Source organism: Pinus tabuliformis, chromosome 5_1 (assembly GCF_031772625.1).
Source record: "Pinus tabuliformis cultivar Carrire ecotype Pingquan chromosome 5_1, CPIR1, whole genome shotgun sequence".
Taxonomy (NCBI): domain Eukaryota; kingdom Viridiplantae; phylum Streptophyta; class Pinopsida; order Pinales; family Pinaceae; genus Pinus; species Pinus tabuliformis.
This window is the reverse complement of record NC_142305.1, coordinates 899,397,979-899,419,665: the sequence shown is the minus strand read 5'-3', so window position 1 is coordinate 899,419,665 and position 21,687 is coordinate 899,397,979. Positions and strand designations below refer to the sequence as shown.

General features: G+C 35.1%; 1 long non-coding RNA gene across 1 annotated transcript; it reads left to right on the top strand.

Annotated features, from left to right (window-relative positions):
• Positions 1 to 3,487: 3,487 nt before the first annotated feature.
• LOC149167714 (uncharacterized) lies at positions 3,488 to 4,190 on the top strand. The gene is made up of 2 exons (XR_016260574.1): positions 3,488 to 3,638; positions 3,740 to 4,190. It is a non-coding gene; the product is annotated as an uncharacterized LOC149167714 (long non-coding RNA).
• The last annotated feature ends 17,497 nt before the right edge of the window (positions 4,191 to 21,687 follow it).

Genomic DNA, 21,687 nt, shown 5'->3' with positions numbered 1-21,687 from the left:
ACCTATCTTTAAGAGTTACCTCAATGAGCTAGAGCATGAAGATCACTTTGAGCTTCTAGGCTTACCAACAAAGCTAACTTATGCTCATAAGTTTTCTTCATTATCTCAAGTTACAAGGGTTGATCATAGTTCACAATTGTTGGATATGTCTAGCAAGATGATCTTTGCATTGATTTGAACAAGTGGGTTCCATAATTTCCTCAAAGCAAAAGGAATTGAGAGAAATTGAGGAGGGTTGTTGTTGCAACTACATCAATGCTATATGTTAGCTAAACACAAAATGAATTACACATCTTCTTCGTACTAAACTATAATATCGATATTATTTTTAGATGTCGCATATCATTGTTGGCTCGAAGAATGGGTAGAAAAAGTCAACATAACCTAACTATTTACTTAACCCATATTGCAGTCAAAATCCTCCCTCTTTGCATTCTCACTCTCAAGGTCGTATATACATAGCTCTAGCAAGTGTTCATCCATCTCTTTAGCTAGAGAAATCCTAATGTTATTCACATTATTTCAAGAGAGCCACCTTGAGAGCTCTGTAGTTTAAGAGTGCCTAGATATGCAATGATTTTATAGTTATTTGTCATTACTTCTAATTTTTTGTTTGTACCAAATGTTGCCAGTATATTTGTTATAGGTATTGGGGTCACTCGTGATTTGTGTGATATCCATTGACTTTTGGAGTTAAGTCACTGCCCCTCCAGATACTCAAAGTCTCTCACTCCTTCCACAATTCTCTCCTCGTCTTTTTGCATGCCAGGAAAAGGGATAGAGTGCATCCGGGAGGAGCATACTACTAAGAAAAAGGTTGCACCAAAGCCCAAACTCGAGTTGAAAGCTCAACCATGAGCTACACAGACCTGACCTCCCAACCAGTTCAAGAAGTGATCACACAAGTGGAAAGGGAGTCATCCAATGAATGATGAAATCTTATGGTGACAAAGGTTTTTGTAGAAGTGGCACATTGGGTTCCTCATGCAAGTCACACCAACGGTTGATAAAAGAAATATATGTATAATGTGGACATCTACTAGCATCTCAAGTTTCTCTTAGGAAGGGTGCTTATAGATAGGAGTGAAATAAAGGAAGATACAATCTTGACTTTGAATAAAATATAGTGACATCTTATTGCAATGGATTGTAAGCTCGTGATAATAGAGATACAGATGGACACTCCTCTTGAAATTATTGATGTTGTTTAATTATTACAGTTATTAATAGTTATAGTTCATTTCGCTATTCATTTTTCTATTACTATTGTGCTGCTATCGTTTACAGCCTCATAATTAACTACAAACAGGTAATTAATTAATAACTATTAGCTAATGTTTACGCTTTCGTTTATATTTTTATCATTAATGCTTTGTGTGGAGATTTTTGCTGAAATAACCAATTTAAATAGTCAAATGGCTTAAGAGTGTGCATTGACTTTAAAAGGGGCATAAAGTAGCTTTGTTGTATAGTTTTATTTTTCTTTTCAAAATTAAAAAAACAATTACGTTTTTAATAATTTGAATATATAGTTTTATTTATATTTTCGAAATTAAAAAAACATCATAAAGAACAGATATATCACGTCAGGCATAGGCATTTCTCTACACAATGAAAGATTTCTACACAAAGCTCTCTAGGGAGTGAAAGCTTTCCGCACGCTTAGAGATATCGGATAGTGCCAAGAAATGTGTTTTCTCGTCACTCATGTTGTGCAATTAAGTTTTTAATAATTTGAATATATAGTTTAAAGCTAGGTTGAGTTACAATTATGTTTTTTAATAATTTGAATATATAGTTTTATTTATGTTTTTGAAATTAAAAAAACAAATTATTAAGTTTTTAATAATTTGAATCATTCACTCTTATGAATATAACGATTTCTCATGTCAAGCATAGACATAATAAATGATAAGATATTGTTTGCAATAATAATGTGAAATTTATTGTGTGGAGAAATGTGTTTTCTTTGCAACTAGCATAACCATTCACTCATATTGTGCAATTAAAATTTTAATAATTATATTATATAGTTTAAAGTTGGATTGAGTTATAATTAAGTTTTTAATAATTAAAATATATAATTTTATTTATGTTTTCCAAATTAAAAAACAATTACATTTTTAATAATTTGAATATATCATTTTATTCATGTTTTTGAAATTAAAAACGAGCATAGGCATGATAAATGATAAAATTTACTATAATGTTTTGATTTTAATATAAATTAACTAAACAATTTCATTCCACAGATGGCGATATGATTTGAAACGAATTGGATGGATGCATGAACGCCACCCTCCCTCATATTCCCGCTTTTGACGGAAAACCTGCCGAATTTTACTAAGACGGCCAAAAAGTAGCCCGAGGCTTTTGGCATCTTTTCATCGAAAATGTCCTTCGGAAACCTGATTCCCTCGGGCCCACCGGTCAAAGCTTCAACCATTCAATTTCATCGAAAATGTGTTTCGGAAACCGCATTCCCACGAGCAACCTCATTCGCACGGGCCCACCGGTCAAAGCTTCAACAATTCAATTTTATCGAAAATGTCCTTCGGAAACCTCATTCCCATTCCCACTAGCCCACGGGTCAAAGCTTCAACAATTTATCCATTTTTTTAGTTAATTTTAATTAAAGTAAAAAATTTTAAGAACCATGCTTGTTGGTTTGAAATGCATCGGTTAATTTATGTAATTTCTACCAAAAAACTTTGCTTAACTTGAATTAAGTTGTTTAATATGTAGAATTCTAAGACTGTAGAAGTTTTTAATGCATTTTAAACAATAAAAAATCACATTCTTTAAGTTGTTAATTTGTATACTTGAGTGCTTTAGAGATTAATCCATTTATACATTCAAAAAATATTTTAAATGCCAGAAAATCATAATATTGTTCGAAATTGTATGTACTGAAATTAAGTTAAATTTATTTAAGCCCTACAATTACTTTGATCTAAATAGCTAACTCAACTAATCAAATTTCCATTGCTAAACACATTATGTTAACCCACTCTCCAAATTAGACTCGGCTAGTATCTGCTAATAAATGCCCTCACTCTCACTCTCCGAGAGGCAACCGAGTGGGTTGCCGCAAATGGCGAAAAAAGACGAGACGTGTCTTGACAGGCAACGTAAAGCGCCGACAGGCAAAGGAGTGGGTGGTTGCCAATGGCAAAAAAGACAAGGAGGTCTCTTGGCCGGCAACGTAAAGCTGAAGGAACTGTGGCGCCTCAGTGTTTAACCCACGCCTCCCTTTTTATGTTCACTACCATTTACAACACTTTCGGTTTATTCTTCAATTGTTCCAGAATAAATAATCCCTTTTGATTCTAGAAGGTGCTAGAAGGTACGTGACATGGTCCGCTGAAAATTTACGTCTGCTTATTAAAAGTTGACTCGGAACTTGATACCGGTGTTAGGTTGGACCACCATATATATATATATATATATACATCAGTGGGATTGTAATTTCATATGTATTTACAGAGCAGTGTTTAGACGCAGGGAACAGCAGCCGCAAGGGTTTAATCGCATTCTACAAGAATTCAAACTTTATTTCGCTATGAGATCTCTTAAATTTGCCGTCATTATGTTGCTGCTTCTGAGGAATGCAGTGGCCGTCACCATTAATAAGACGGGTAATAATTACAAGGATTGGTTATTTCATTTGTGTATCTTTGCTTTAGATCTTGTTTAGATTCTTAATCCTTTTTTTCTGAATTCAATGATTGAATGGCAGAATCAAATTCTGAATGGAAGGGCGTCGAAGCTGCCACGGACGAACTACCATCTAATTGCGAAGGGGAGGTTGTGCCAGTTCCAGATAAACTTCCTCCTAACTGCCATGCGGTGCCTGCATGTGACGGCTGTTTTCCTTGCCAGGAAATCAAAGGAGTTTCTTATTGCTGCGATGGATAAATCGTCCATCTATGTAGGTTGGGTTTGCGTTTGGATCTAGTTACACTGGTTGATGTTATGCATATAGAGGTTGGATTTGGGTTTAGTTGCACTGGTTGATGCATATAGAGGTTGGGGGTTTGGGTTTGGTTAAGTGGTTGACCTATATATACAGGTTTGGATTGTTTGTGTCAATTGAATTTAGTGTTACCTTTAAGTAGATGTAAGAAATGGTTATTAATACTCATGATGTGTAGTTTTTGCATTCGATTCAGCAGGTTTCGGTGTCTTTATTTGAACCCAAGAAATTATCATATTTGTTTTTGCAAGACTTCGTGTTTCCTTGATTATGTTTGCGTGTTTTCTTTGTGTAGTTGACATTGACTAATATTTTGTTATTAAGGATATGCTATTGCATTCACAAACAGGATTTCTCTGCATCAGGGGCAAGAATCTGGTTGTTCATGATGCTAAATTGACAAAATGTCCTGTATTTGGTATATTGTGTGTTAGCTCTAGAGCTTTTTTCCAAGATGCATATAGTATCCAGTTCTGTCTTTCTTTAGTTTCTGAGACCCTCCAGCGTTAATAAGCTTTTGATGTAATACTGTCTTCGTTATATTGCCTCAATATAATACTATTATGCTTTTTCAATCTGAAAAACAAAAAAAAAAATTGACAAAAAGAAAGTAGAAGACAAATGGTTAAGAAAATCAGCTATTAGCCCGATGTAATCCATTAATTATGGAGTGAAGTTTGAGGGTTATTGTTTTTATTTAGCTGGTAAATGTTTGGTTAGAAGTTGATGTAATCCATTAATTATGGAGTGAAGTTTGAGGGTTATTGTTTTTATTTCGCTGGTAAATGTTTTGTTAGAAGTTTTAATAATCAGTGTAGATCCATTTTAAATATGGATTTAATATCTAATTTTTTAGTAGCATTTTAAATATGGATTCAATATGAATAGAAATCTATATTTTTTATTAGCAAATTTTTTATAAAAAAACATTATTTAAATATTTTGTATATTTATTTATTTTTAAATTTTAAAAAAAAAATATTTTAATTCACATGAACAAAATTTAAATTTTGATGCACTAGATACACAGACTTACACTATCATACCTCCGTAAAATAAACCTCTCAACTCAATCTTATCATTTTATTTAAACAGGATAAAATTGAATGTGATCCGATTCTGTATTCGGAGAGATTAGTGAAATATTTGAATTTAGAATGTCCATAATGTGTCGGCGCTTGAATCACAAACTGATTTTTCCACTTTACCATCTTCACTCCACTTTTCTAAGATAGACACCACTCTGTGTGGTTAGAGGAGTCAAAATAAGAATTGAAATGGATTCACTGTACGGGCAATTTGGATCGGTTCTCGAAATGAGTGCATCGCACGCGTAATCTCTGTGAAAGTTGAATTAAGATTTTTTTTTTAAGTATAATGTGATTTGTTTTCTCGAAATATGAAGTTGATTCTTTTTTATTTGTGAAGTTTTTAATTTAGGAACATATTGCAATAATACTAACAGTATAATTATTATGGGAGTTGTTTTTAGTGCGATTTTTTGGACTTTTTGTTGCCGGAATCTGGTGGAAAAAATTGAGGTGAAATCTTGATTTGCATTATTTAAACTAGTTTTTTGACTGTATATTCGATTCAGCACTCTGGAAAACCCCTCGAGCACTTCGATTGCCCAAAATTACCCAATTTGACCAGAAATTCCACCATAAAAATTTCCAAAAAATCACACTAAAGACAACTCCATTATTATATTGATGACTATGATTTTTTTAAAATAAATATTCTAAAATTTCCATTCTTAAGCCAAAAGAATACAAAATTATAAATATCTAAATTACATATTTTTCATTTTATACGCAATTATGCCGATAAATAAATAAAAATTCCAAAACAACCTTCCATTTATCGACCAATGCTGATAATTGTGCTTCAAAATACCCACAAATAAGTCCAAATGTCAATATCCAAATAGATAAATTCAACGCTCAAGAGAATCTTTCCCACTTCACTCCACCTATTCTCCGGCGGCACTATTAATCTCGTCTCGGTCTCGCAGTCTTCCCGTCTCCGGACCGTACGGCATCGCCGTCTTCCATTGTCTGCTGACCTACATGTCCTAGTTTATTTGATAGACGTTTTTAGGGATTTTTGGATTTGTTAATGGAAATTTGATAGACTCATAAAATTGAGTAGTTAATTTTTTTCAATTTATTTTAATTTAATTATTTAAAAATGTGTATAAGTGCTAAATTTATATATATATATATATATAATTAAAAATAATTTTTTAATTTATTTTAATTTATATAAAAAAAATTGGACAAAATTAAAAAGAAATTTTTAAGTCAACGCCTTTTGAACTATTTATTGTGATTCATTATTCAAAAAGTATATACCTGTTGAATCTATATATAGAATCAAAAATAAATTGAAAAAAACAAAAAGTTTAAGATTATATATTTTTTTCAAAAACTAATTTTAAAAACCAAAAAATTTAATTTTTTATTTTCCTGCAAAGTTCCCACCAAAAACACACTTTAAAATAACACCTTATTTACTCACGTTTGTTTGGGATTTTTTAGAAAGGTGGGAATGCAAATCAATATTAGCAAAGCTAAAGAAGTGGTTTTCTTTAAGAAAAGAAAACATAATCAGCGTAAGTTCTACATTGAAAGCGTCAATCTACAAGAAGTTGCAGAGTACAAATACCTCATAATTGACTTCAACAAAAATCTAAGCTAGGATGATTGTCGAAAGAAAAGAAATTTGAGGGTTGGAAATCATTTTATGCTTTTCAAAATAGGTGTAGAGAGGTACAATTATTGGACTGGAAAACCATTCAAACTCTTTTTGGGCTTTTAGTGATTCCGGTGATTCTCTACGGTTGTGCATTGTAGGCGAGCAATACATCTGACATGCACTGGAAACAAAATGAGAAAATTCAGAAGCGCTTGATTACAAACAAATTAAAAATGCAGTTTTTTATGTTATCTTGTTAAGTGAAACAGGGGCTCCTCCTATTGAAGCAATTGCTATGGTGTGACTTATAAGGTATTTAAAAAAAATTGAGCAAATAGAAAAGAGCAGGTGACCTAAGATTGTCTTTAATAGCATATTGTGCAAAAGAAAGAAGACTTTGATGTGGCAAAATAACAAATGGTTTAGTAAATGGGGTATTTGCTTGAACACTTGTCCCACAAACAATAAAGAGATAAAAGCTTTTGTTATGGATAAGTTCCACAAGCGTACTTGGGTTAAGGAGCTAGGGAGAAAAAAAAAAGTACTATATTGAAGAGTTTAATCCCATTCATAATCATCAACAAAAAGCATGCATAGGGGCCAATATTTCTTGGAGAGCAAAAATTCTTATTGTTCAATTAAGGACTAATTCTCATCAACTCCATTGTGAAACAGGGCGCTGGAAAAGGCCACAAGGTATGTGGGACGAAAGAATATGTATTTTTTGCTCTTCCATAAAATTGGAAACAAAATGGCATTTCATTTTCGAAAGTGAAGCCTTCAAAGACATCAGGGAAAGTTATGCCAATAGTTTGGAAGCTAGCTCTTGGGATAATTTATTCAATAAAGGGATTCTTGAGAAGCTGGGAGCGTTTAGTGTGAGGCTTCACAGGAAAAGGATTGAATACAGGAACCAAATGGTGATCAATCTATCCCGTACGCTATCTTTACCCTCGTGGACATTAAAATAATTTCGTCTGCATCTTCTATTTACTTGTCACCTGTCTCCCACTATCGTTCACCCACTTGACGATGCCATATCAATCACATGTTTACATGGGAGGGAATAAACTAAAGTGAAATATTGCGTAGCATAAGAGTGTTTTTTATTTTTTAATATTATAATTTTTTCATTTTAATTTATAAAAGTTATACAATATCATTCTTTATAACTATTTTAAAACCAAACCCATTTTTTTAGAGATTTATTATTTAAAATATTTAATTAAATTTTTTAATTTAAATTCATCTATATATATATAATATTAATTTATATTCATATTGTAAAATGCTCTTTTGGTTGAGATAATGATATTATTAGTTTGGTTTGTTTTACTATTACGAAAATGTTGTGTTTATTTTATTTATTTATTATGTTACTGCCAGTGACAATTAATGAAAGTGTTGTTGTATTAATTTAGCAGATGTGTAAAATAATTTTCAACATTTGTAATGTGTACATTAGAAATTGGGATTCTGGTGACATATTCCTACTACCACTGCCAAGGCTCCAGAGTCCAATGTTGAGCGTCATCCATCATGAAAAAAGGAAGAGTCTCTAGTGTGACGAAATGGAAGAAACCGACGCCCTGAAACTAGTAACGGTCGCTGACTCCGTCCATCTGCGGGCCCCCCATCCAGGGGTTAAATTTGACGGGTGACCCTACCCGTCAAGGAATTTTTTTATGACGTTTTTATTTTTAAACTGCCCATCATATGACTTTTAAAATTTACTTGTACAAGTTTCATCTAATTTCAAATTGTACAATAAAAGAACAATAGTTGTAAAATAATTTTCAAACCAAAAACATAATGTGTATGATTTCTCGGTTAGATACAACGACCCTTTTGGTGGCTCCCCCAACAACCGACTTTGCAGACAAGAAGTTGTGTTCAACCACATTTCGGACAAAACCCAACAGTCTAATGCTATTTACTGCACAAACTGTTGTTGAGAGTCCAGTGCAATTTTTTACAACAAATACAAAACAAAGCTCATTTTTTTACATAACCCACTACTCAGAATTCAGCTGGTTTAATATCCTACTAAAGACAAATGGATTCAATGCATCAAGCTCTACTGAAATTTCAAACATATAAAAGACTTACTGGGCAAAATTCATGGGTGTAAACCCCTAACTCAGAATTTAATCACAGCAAAATCTTGTGATACCCACTTTCCAATGCAAAACCCAATACTTAAAAATTCATTCAATGCGAAACCCAACAGTCAAATATATGGACAGAACTTGGACCGAACTGCACAGAGGGCAGTCAAATTTCAAGTGACTGTTGTAACTGGTGAATTTGTTGATTCTCCCACACTCCTAAATTAAATAGAATGAAGTGCCCACTAAGGAGTGTGGCTGTAGTTAATAGCATAGAACCTTGACAGAAATGCAGGAACATAAAACAAATATTCGGGTTCTGAGATTGAAACAGTGGGAGGGTACTTACCATGCGACCGTCCTCCTTAGGTGTCCACTTTGAGCAACGATCGCACCAACTCCACCTCGTCTGTGCTCTGTGAACTGGTTTGTTAGGTGCTTTTGTTTCTTTTCCCATGGCGCGTCTACTATCATTCGCTGTCAGCCTGTCATAGTCATCACTATTTTTGCTCTCTTCATATGGAATATTGAGGTAAGACGTTACAACTTACAGGCTACAGCACATCACAGATTCACAAGTGATCGGGATTCGGTGGTAAATTGACGATAAAGCTTTAAGCGATGGATTATTTCCCCGCGGGCCGCGACAGGACTCATTAATGGAATCTTGTACATATTAAAGTTTACAGGTGGTAAGTTGGTCACTGGTAACAGTGGTAAGTTTCATTCTAAATGCTCAAGTGATAAACCCGAATGTGAATTGAATGCGAATTGAATGCAAAATCCTCTGATAGCCATCCGATCACTGTACTTTGTCAATAAACTCTAAACTTGCAAGTTGCCCCGGCCGGAGTTTGGAGATTATAAATTTATAAGGTTACACTGTTACAGATTCACACCATATTAAAAATGCCATAGTCGTTCCAAAAAGTTCTGAGTTATAGTAATTATTATTAATATTATAATTATTTCACAACAAAATCGCCACATCGTCAAGATCCCTGTAGGTTGTAGGCTGTGAGGCGATGGCACAATGTGAAATGATGGGCCACTAACAGACTGATTAAACCTTGATGTAGAGTGAAATAATGGGCCACTCAACTAGGTACCGATTACTTGAAGCGTGCCATATATATATGTGGGACTTAAATATCAATTTTAATTTTTCTTAAAATCTTACTTTCAAGTTTACAATACACAAGATACTATCAAAATACGTTCTCTTTCTCGTATATAAATCTAAATAGTTAATATATCTATTTCGAGTGCAGTGCTTATGAATTACTTTATCATTAAATATGATAAATATATTAATTGTTATAGCGTGTATTACTTTCTATTTTCTCGTATATAAATATAAATAATTAATATATCTATTTCCAGTGCAGTGCTTATGAATTAAATATATTATTTGTTATATCATGTATGTTTCCACCGGCAGTAAATTCTCAATTGCTTCTTATCAGTTTTTTTAAAAAAATTGATGATATAATACTCGGAGTGTAACGAAATATAATTAAATGGCAACAATAGTTAGATGATAAACAATAAATACATAATATATCAATAATAAAAGTAATAGTAATCACTGCAACGCAGGCGCAGTGGCAAATCATTAAATTCACGTGTTAATGCCGTCTTTTCAAGGTACCTTTCCTTTTTTAGGAGGTTTAACACGCTGAAGCAATGCTTGCATTCTGGAATAAAGGTCGGAAACCTGTAGCAGGTATAAAAATATATGACGTAAGGTTAAATATATATAAAAAAAAAAATTAATTTTTTTTTTTAAACTTTTAATTTTTCAACATGCTCGTCAATATGACGTTTTTGAAAATGAATGGCAAGTTGCGCATGACGTGGAGGTTTAAAACTAAAATGTATTTTACGGGTAAAAATGCGAAATACAGACATACGGGCGTCAAATTTAACCCCTGCCACCATCCCTCCCCTTCGGTATTCGCCTTCCGTCCCATGAAACTCCCATCTGGTGGGGCCACTTTCGTCCCCCTCTGGCATTCTCCTTCCCATTCACTCCCCTCCGCTACCCCACAACCCTTCCGCCTTCCCTGCATTAACTCCTCCTCCCACCCTCGTCCTTCAAACTATTCAAATCGGAATAGTCTCACGCGAACATTCAAACAGACTCCATCAAAGTAAGAGGAAGAGACAAAATAGGAATTTCGTAGCACGCAAACAATTCGAGAACAAACATTTTCATCAAAATGGGTATTGCCACCGGAGTGAACATTGCATGGGCCACCACGACTGACTGGTAAGTAATGCTCCTCCCGCTACACAAATTTCTTCTCCAATCTAGCATCTTCAATTGCTCCCAAATTCTTTGTTGTCCTCTATTACCTTGAAACGGTACCAGTGTGCTCGTAGGGAAAACATCTTTGGTTTTCCATGAGATGGTGCTTTGTTGCTCTGAAGGTTTGTCTCTTTTCACTGTAGGATAATGGAATTGTTGACCCCTGCATTCTTGAACACCATGGTCGATCTTTAACAGAAATATTTCCTTAACCACTAAATGGACTTCTCATATCGCTATAACCCCTCTTGCCTAGTCGACGGACATTTTACGAGACCCTAGAAAACAATAGTAAACACTGAGAGATATTATGGCAGTGTTACTAGAGGATTTTGTCCATCAACATTACACTGGGCATCTCTAAGACAATTGCAGGAAGAAGAATATCACTTCCATCCTCCATCTTGAGAACAATTGCAGAATGTGGAACATAATCGAGCAGATGACCACCTTAAGGATTATTATGCACACCTCCTACATGCCTTCCACTCCCATCATAATTAAGAAACCCTTTGTTGCAATTTTCACTTCAACTACTTCAATGACACGTGAAATAACATAATCCTCATCATTTTTGTTGAAGTTGTCCACAATGCTCCCATTTAACTTCAATGACACGTGAAATAACATAATCCTCATCATTTTTGTTGAAGTTGTCCACAATGCTCCCATTGATAGAGGACATGCTTGAGCTACACTGAACCCGTTGTAAGGGAATTTTGATAATTTATTTGTACAAATTCTTGCCCTGTAATTACTTTCATTGAAACCCCGAAACCTGCTTCTTAAATAATTGCACATTTGGCTATGGAAAAATTCAAAGGAAACATAGAAATTTTGATTTCATTCTTGAAATTGGACATGTCTCAGGTCCTTGCAAAGAACCCATTAGGAATCTCATTCTTTCGCACTATGTTAATAGATTTTTAATACAAATTTTAGACTCTATTTTAAATGGCATGGAAGGCTCTAAATAAAACATATATTGTATAATCTTCACTGAGAAATCCCAATTTGTGCATTTGTATCTGATTTTGATAGATACCTACAAAATCCACATAGGATTTCAGTGGATGTTAATGCCTATATCTTTACTTTTGGATATGAAATTGAAACAAACACATGAAATTTCCATTGAATAAGGTGATGGTATTGTTTCCCTTTCCCTTTTGGCTCTTGATGTCAAGCCCCCAAATTGCAGGTCCCTCGCACATCACCATATGTTCTTTACATCTGAATCTATGTTTTATTTTTTCAGTTGATTTTTGTTGGCAAAGATCAGGGCTCAAGTGTAATTCCATGGTTATTAGCCACCCATGTTCTCACCATGGCTTGGAAGGTCTGTGGTAGCCTCGCATATAGACTTGATCAACTGCATTTTTTCTAGTTGCAACTTCAAGTATTGTTTTAGGTTTAGGTGCATCATGAGGGCGTAGAATTCCAAAATCATAGGTGTGTATGATGCAACTTAATTGTTTTGGAGAGTAAATGGCATATAAATTCAAAGAAATAGAGAAGAACACAACAACTAGTTTGACTGCAGACCAAGCCTACCTTGCTTACGATACACATCTAACAATATAGACATGTGCTCATACATAATTGGAACAAAAACACTCATGTTTTGAGTTGGACGGCCTTGTCCATGGGAAAAATCTAGTTGTGTTCACCCCAAACAATCAACACATCCTATAAATCACCAATAAATATCTCCTTTAATACAAGAGATGCTCTACCTTAAATAAAGGCATCAAGATCACATATAGCAATGGAAAAGGATTCTCGAGGGTAAAACTAAATAGTAGAAATATAAACAACGTCTAGTAAATACCTTGTTGATAACTGGAAGAGAGGGAGCCCCTTCACTGTCAAGGGTGAGGTCTGCTAGCAACTCAATTTTCTTTGATCTATTTTCCACATACATAATCTACATCACAATAAGTGAGATAAATTCACACTTTGCCAGAATAAGGGAGATAAAAGTGTAACTAGCTAGGTTTTTCTGTCAAAAATCCTCCCTTATTTGAGCTTCCAATGAATCTCCCTTATTTCAACAACCTTATTTGAGCTTCTATCTCTCTTATGCAGGAAATAAGGGAGATTCATTGACTCCTCAAATAAGGGAGGATTTTTTATAGATCAATGTCATTGAAGAGTAGAGAGTATTGTTGAGAAGTCAAAATTGTTGAGGTCTATTGAGTAGAGAGCGTTGGGTGCTTCTACTTTGTCAAACTAGGGTTTGTTGTGTATGTAGAGAAAAACTAGTCGACTTGATACACTTTATGTTACTAGGGTTTGATCTCTTGAGAAGAAGCAAAGGTTCTCTCATTGATATAGAGACAAAGTTGTTGCGGCATTACTAGATTGTTGAGTACTATTAGATTGACTAGCTAGGGTATAATTCTTTTGCAGTGAGAGGTTGTGTTATTGATGATATCCTTGTGCTAGATTGACAAAGTCAGCAAGTTGTTTTCTTTTATTTATATTATTTTGAGTAGAGGTGGATCCAAAAACAAATCTTACATGCCTTACTGTTGGAAAAGGAGGAAAAGTGTAGGAAAGCCTATTTTTTCTTCATGTAACACACCAAAACAAACAAGGACATGTAGGCAAACATTGTTTGAATGTTAATTTATGTTTCTATGGAGATTTATAAGGCAGATTTGTTTGAATGTTTGAATGTATAAGCCAGATAAATCCCTACTTGTCTAATATGAATTTATTGTTGTTTTATTTTCTAGGTCTTCTAAGCATAGAGAATGGTGGAAAAGTGGATGTTGTGCATCGAAGTGTCTTGTTGTCCAAATTCAGGTCAAGCCACCATTAAATATGTGCTTCATAATGTGAAAAAAAATCATGTGGTGCATAGAAAGATAGAAGTGCACGGGAGGACAACGAGTAACGAAGGGAAGATTCTTTAAAGACTCTTCCTATACATAAGAGTCTTTAGTGCGATGAAATGGAGAAATCAGCGCCCCGGCGGTCCGGTGACTTCATCCATCTACGGGTCCCTTGTCCCTCCCCTCCGGCATTCACTTTCTGGCCTGTGAAACTCCCGCCCATCGGGCCCCCCGTCCATCCCCCTCTAGTGTTTTCCTTCTCGTACGCTCCCCTTAGCCACCCCTCCCCCCCACCACCACCCCTGCATTATCTCCTCCCACCCTCCTCCTTCAAACTATTCAAGTTGGAATTTTCCCACGCGAAATTTACTGTAATTCCAGTTCATACAGACCATCCCGCTTCAAGAACATTGTGAATGTTGGAAGTTCAATTGTGGATGACTCGAGGGAAGATTTCCAGCACGCGGACGTAGCCTTCCGCAGGTCCTAAATTCTTCCTATGTGAAAGTGTGCTATCGAAAGATATAGTGCAATTCACTGGTTTCTTTTTGTTAACTAAACGGTTTGTGATGATGTGAAATTAGCCCTGTCATAACCACACCTGTTAATTCCAGAATTTCCACAATAATTATGTCGCAATCCAGGATTAACAAACCTTGGGATAATGTGAAACTAGCCCTGTCAATGGTTAATCTGTTATTTTCATTTCATTTATACATAAGTACTCTGGGAACCAATTTTTGTTGTGTAGAAGGCCACATTTTTGCAATCAAGGAAGATGTTGACATACAACACAGGAAAATAATGAGAGTTCCCATTGAACTTCACAAGAAATGTTCACCATATTTCATGTCCCACTAAGTAAACATGTGCATCTAATCCAAGGCTAGAAGATGTATATTTGGGATCTACATTAACCAATGTTGCTTCACAAAATTTAATGCCTTTGTGTAGCTCATTGAGGTGATCCCATAAATTTAATGGATTTGTGTAGCTCATTAAGGTGGTCCCAAATTACTTAAAGAAAAACATGAGTTGGGCATGAGAGATGCCAGTGCAAAATCTCTTATCCAGATGGACATGGACAGGCCCTAGGGATGAATGTGAAAGGAATCAAAGCTATAGAAAAACATATATGGAGTGGTGGAAAGTTGGAAACGGAACCTTATGAATGGATTCAGAATTTACCCCAGGATGGTGATGAAGGGAAGAAATTTGGGTTAGGGTATGTAGATTTTCATAGATGGAAATCATATTTACTTAATTTTTTTGGGTGCCTAAATAATCATATTTACTTAATTTTTTGGGCAGCCGTGAAGAAATTTGGGTTATCTTTCAATGTATTATGAAGCATACAATGAAATTAGGTATGTTATACCTATTTAAATATATAAATTGTGCAAATAAAACTTTAGAAAAAAAAGGAAGAAAAAAAAGGATCAATTTCCTTAGCATTATATTATATTCCGTCATTCTCTTTTATAGGTAATTTATCTTTACTTAACTTTTGGTATATCCAAAATTGCCTGAAAGATATCTTAACTTATAATTTCTAAGATTCATGTAAAAAAATGAAAATTTTCACAACTGGAAGCAAAATGGATAAATGGTCATTGGTTTGTATGATCCTTGGGATCTTTTATACACCAATCACGTTGCTTGGATTTTGATCTATCAAAAATGGCCCTCTAAACAGAAATTGTCTCGTATGGCCACATGACACCGATGGGCTAGAAACCATCAGTAAAGAGGCCTCAGACTCCAAAGAGATCTCTACCTTGATGTAACTAATGAAATTTTACTCATCTGATGGTCAACCCTCAAGTGAACATATAAATTTGAGAAATAGTCCAAGTGAGTGTCTCAAGGGTCAAAGTGAGCCATACTAGTGACTAGTGAGATAGAAAAATATGTACCTTCATATGCAGGAAGCACTACAAAATGATTTTTCAGTGTTTCCTATAGGCACAGGAAAATCATGTTCCCGAGCAGTGCTGGAAAATCATTTTCCCGTGCCTAGTCACCAAGGATCCTACCCATGCATTAAACATCCTTACAAGTAAACATATCTAAGCAAAGATAGGGATATTTGTATAGAGAATTATTCTTATTTGTATTCCCCCTGCCTTATCATTCCTGTATGTATGGACACTGGTTAGTGGTTATCAAATTATGCATGAATAATAGAATCCATATTCATTTGGGAATGGAAGATACAACATACATAACAATTAGTAACACTGATGTTTCACATCAAAAAGAGAGTGTCCAAACAAGTTTTGTTACAGTAAAATTTGTTTGTTCACCAGTAGCAGAAAATAGTTAGCTTTGATCAATACAATTTCCTATATTATAATACAATTGTATTTCCTTAGTCAAAACTAAAAGACATGGGAATAGCCACCATGCACCACAAAACTTATTTTATCAAAAATTGAGTGCCAAAAACAGCGAAAAAATTACCCAAAAAGCTACCCAAACAAATATTTTTAGGGGAATTGCCTCTAAACCCCCATGCAACATATAATGCAAAGAATATGACACACCCAATGTTGTTTTTCTATGATAGATATGAAAAACAACTATTCTTGTATTTTGTTTCTCATCATTTTTCTATGCCATCTCAATTCAATTTCAAAACCAATTTGTACTACAGATATCCCTATGAAAATACTTTATTTTTTCCTTGGAATCACTCTGATCAGAATTTAGAAGAAGAATTTATTATCGAATCACTTTCGGGTAGTCTAGGCTAGTTGTCGCTTAGCAAGTAGCAAAGAATTTTTTTTCAATGAATCCTTTAAGAGATCTATTTTATATGCATTAATTGCAATCATTTTGACAACTATTGGAGCAAGAAAGTCATCATAACTATTTTCATCCATAATCTCACATTGTGTTGTAAGAAAAATTCAAGTCTTTTTTTTTGGTGGGTCAACGAAGAATCATGAAGGTAAATCCATGAAAAATTGCTTTTTAAATACAAACTTTCATGAAATAGGAATGTCACCAATACATGAAAACAACTACACTATCGCGTAATGTTGAGCCCTTAAATGAACGATGTCCAAAGATCATGTTCTTAGGAACTTGCAACATAATTCTGCCAACTATTGACCTAGAAAGCAACATAATCCATAAAGTTACAAATGAAAAGTGTACAAGATGAATGAATTGTTGTGACAACAAATTGAAGACTACTGCTTGAAAGGTCAAGTCTCATTGCTACTCTAGTTATTTGACTATTGCAAAAGTCCCCTGCAAGAAGACCTAAAGTACCATGGTATCACATCTTTCCCAACCCCAATTGTCCACCAAAGTTCATGAATTTTCTTTGGCCTATTTGGTTAACTTTTAAATCCAATAATTTCCTTGGAATATCATTGACCTAACAATTACCATCAAATCATAACTTTATCCTACTTTTTTCTACAAGAGAACCATAACTTTTTCCCCCAGTTATGCTTTGCTCCACCCACTCTTAACCCATGCAATAAGATAACTTGTCCAACTTACAAGTATAAGGTACCTTTATAATTTCAAGTTTTGTTTAATAAAAATATATTGATACTAACAATTCATTAAAATTTTATTTTGCTACCTCCCTACTACTAATCTTGTCTAACATACATAACAATCAGTAACATTCATGTTGCACATCAAAAAGAGAGTTTCAAAACAAGGTGTGTTACAGTAAAAGAATTTTGTTCATTGATATCGGCTAGACACGTCGCAGGCTAGACACAAGAACCGATGCAATGCATCACAATTGCAGAGAGAGATAGGTGTAATGGGTCACTTTGTCTCAAACTAGAAAGTGTGTTGGGGCTAATTTTTTCAAAAAGTGAAACAAAAACCCTACCAAGCTCATAATTATGTTTTCCCAAGGCTAATTATTTTGTAAAGAAGTCAATTTTAGTTGGATTTAAAGGTATAAAATGAATAGGCAAAAGAAACCATTATAGGAACATCTCGTTCCCCAGCAGAGTCACCAAGTTGTTTGATGGAAAATTCTTTCCTGCAAACAAAAGTGAATTCCATAAATCTAGTGGTTTGATTTAGAAACAACAGAAGCAAAAAACTTTTTCTTTCCTCAGAGAAATCAGAATATGGAGGAAAGACTTACCTTGAGTCCAACACAAGTTCTTCTCTTCTCCATGCTTGTGAATTTTAGCCCCACTTCCAAACCCTATAAATGGAACCTACAAAACAACTATAACAAGCACGAGAACTACAAGATACACATAGAATAGACTAATATCTCTAATCAATGAGTCAAGAAGGCATTGAAATACATATGCATCAAATAGACATAAGTATAGGAAAACAAAGCATTTTGTATTAATGAAATGTAGGAGAAGATTACAACCCTTTTACAGATCTTGACAATGTAGAAGTCTCCCACCAAATTTGTCCTTCCTTAGCCACAAAGCAAGCCTTCAATCACAACTCAAGGATGGTAATGGATCCTTAGGTAAAAAGTAGCAGCATCAAGGCATAGCTAAGAGTCTCCAAAAGCCAACCCAAACTCTATGGGAGGCAATGAATTTATAAGGTAAATGGGGTAGTTTAGGATTTACCAATCTAGGACTTAGATCCACATATGAAACCACATATGAAGGAGGATAAGCTATAGGGATAAGAGATAAGACCTCTAGGATATGTTAAGATAAGAATTCGAGATCTCAATCAATAGCAAATGGTTAAAACCATCATAATAGCTCCAAGAAAGAGAAGATTCGTAATTATTTTTTATTTTTTCCTAAATTATAGAACCATTGCACTTGCAGCAAAGGAAACATGTGTTGATTAGTGCAGGTTCTTAGTTATGCAACATGTAACCAGTGCAGGTGGCTAGAAGCAAGGGTGTGTTGGGGCCAAAACTAGTTTTTTAAGTTGATAAACCCATAATTCTTGGAATTTTTGAAGAGATCATGATTAAGGATTTGCAAAGGTATAATTGCAAGGTGTCAAGGATGTTGATTGATTCAGTCTCCAAGCCATTTGAGTGAATGCAACAAAATGACTTGTAACACCTAGCGTTAAACCAAATATTATAAACCCTAACATTAGAAGACAAAATATTATAAAACCTAAGATTAATATCATAAACTGTAAGATTATAAACCCTATGATTAATATATTAATCCCTAGGATTATAAACCATAAGATTTATATAAAAACCTTAGGATTACTAGTATAAACCCTGGGATTATAAACCCAATATTAAACCCTAATATCATAAACCAAATATTATAAACCTTAATATTAAACCCCATTTTTGTAATGTCACAATGAAACGTTCAATAAATTGCAATGTAATGTAACATTATGTTGTCTTTGCTACAACACCCTCCAAAAATTCATTACATAAAAATTTTGGATCCTACTTTGCTGTCGTATTTAGTGTCATTGTGGTCATCAAGTGTCGTCTCATGTCATTATATATCTTTCAAGTATTCTTGAGTGTTCTCAAATGTTGTCACACTGATTAGAACATCTTTAGTGTATTTCATGGTCGAAACACTTTTGTTGTTGTAAAATGACACTTTTGGTAGCAGTGGCACACACTTTGTCTATTGTACTTAGGGAATGTATGTGAAGTGGCATTTTGATGTCTATTTATTATTATTCAAGCTTTTCTAAGTTTTTTTGATGATATTGTGTGTGTCGCACATGATTGTATGTCTAAGCTCATTATGTTCACCCCTTGTTTCATCTTCCAAACTTAGACAAATTTTGGTTGCAAAGGGAACCTATTAAGGATAGGAGCGCATGAGCGCACTCTTAAGCCTTGATCAAGAACCCTTCGTTTTTTAGAAGTGTGACATAAGACCTCCAAGAGCGCATAGTTGACTCCTCAAGGACCATTCCCCTTCCTTGTTTCGAATTGCACCCTTTTAGAAACCAATTCTTCCTTTAATCACACTCCTTCAACCCGAAGGAATGCACCCTCCTTGAGCGCACTTCCACATCCTGAAAGCCTTAAGCTCCACCCTACATTCTTCCAAAATGTTCCATACACCCTCTTGACCCTTTGATCACATGAGCGCACCATGAAGGCATGAAGCTCGATCCTTCAGACTTCAAGATTGCACCCTGTACCCTCCTTCTCTCCCTTGAGTGCACAACACACTTGGGAAGCTTAAAGCCTTCCCCTTCATCCTTCGTACTTGTGCCATGTGCCCTACCCTGATTTCCTCTTCCTCTTGAGCACATGAGCACATGTCAAAGCCCTGAAGCCTCTTCCCTTCATCCCTTTAGCCTTTCGAAGTGTGCCCTTGCGCCCAGAATCTCTCCTTGCTCTTTCCAAGTGCTTTGTTAAGGCATGATCATAAAATATGATCCAGGTGGATATTGGTGGCCACCCGCCTATTCCACTTGGACCCTCACCATTATTCTGTTAGTTTTTTTTCAGTTTACTTAATTGTAGCACAATTTACTATTTTTGGCAGTTTTTCAGGTCATGAACTTCCGAAACTGTTTTGAGGCCCTAAACGATGTTTTTTTGGCAATATTCACTTGGGATATTTCATTGAAATCGTGCTTTTAGTTGTATTCCTTGGATAGATATTTCCAATGAGGTATCATGCACATCAAACAAAGATAATATGACCAAGTTACGACCCCGGGAAGTTGGCTGCCCAACTAACCCCAATGGGGCCCATAAACTCTTGGTGTTACATCTTCTCAGGTTAGGGTTTTGGTTGTTTAGGGTTTTCTCTTATTGTTCAATAATAAAAAGGCCCTTGAGCCTCATTGTAACTCATTTTAGAGCCATATAACTACCACATCTCTTCTCATAGATAAGCTACCATTGCCTAAGCTAGTCTCATTTCCATTCTGTTTGTAAGCATATTTCATTATTTGATATTAATGAAAGGAAATGTTATTTCTGCTGCATCTCTGTATTTATGGTTATATCTGTAATTTGTTGCATTCCTGTTTAAATTCAGATCAATGGTATCAGAGCGGTCTTCTCTTTCTCTGTTTTTCTTTGCATGTCCCCAACGAGGTCAAGATATAAGGAGTTAGGGCTTGAACTGGTCGAACCTTTGCAAGACCAGCCTCATAAATCCCAATGGAATCCCATGGCGGAAGAAAAGAAAGACGAGGGAGTAGGAGATCCTATGAAAATATTGCTCGAGGAGGCCCTTGAGAAATAAAGGAACGTGATGATGGATAACTTTGCCCAGATCCTTCAACGGTTGCCCACCGGTAGCACATTCACATCCAACAGCCACTCTGGAGGCTCCACGCCTTTTAAGGTACAAGTAAACTTTGACCTTTCCCATAATTGAGGGCCAAATAGATGCAAACGTTGTAGATAAATGGTTGAATCTGCTAGAAGGATATTTTTCTGTTCATGATTTTTCCAACTGGGAAAAGATTATTTTTCTCTTCTCAAAGTTGCACCCCACGTCAAGGACTGGTGGGAAACTTATTGTGAGCAGAAGGATGAAAGTACGACCTCACTGTTTTCAGCCACTCCCACTTGGAATTCATTCTGGGATGCCATAAAGGAGAAGTACTACCCTGTCAGGATCTATGAGGACAAATACATAAAGTGGACCACGCTGCAGTAGGGAAGGGACCAAGATGTGCCGGAGTTTACCAATGTTTTTCATACCCTTCGCACAAAATTGGGTTTCATGTATTTTGAAAAACATTTGGTACTCAAGTACCGCGGTTGCCTACATAGATACATCCAGGACGAGATGGAGTTCTTGGACATCTCCTCGCTTGGTACACGTA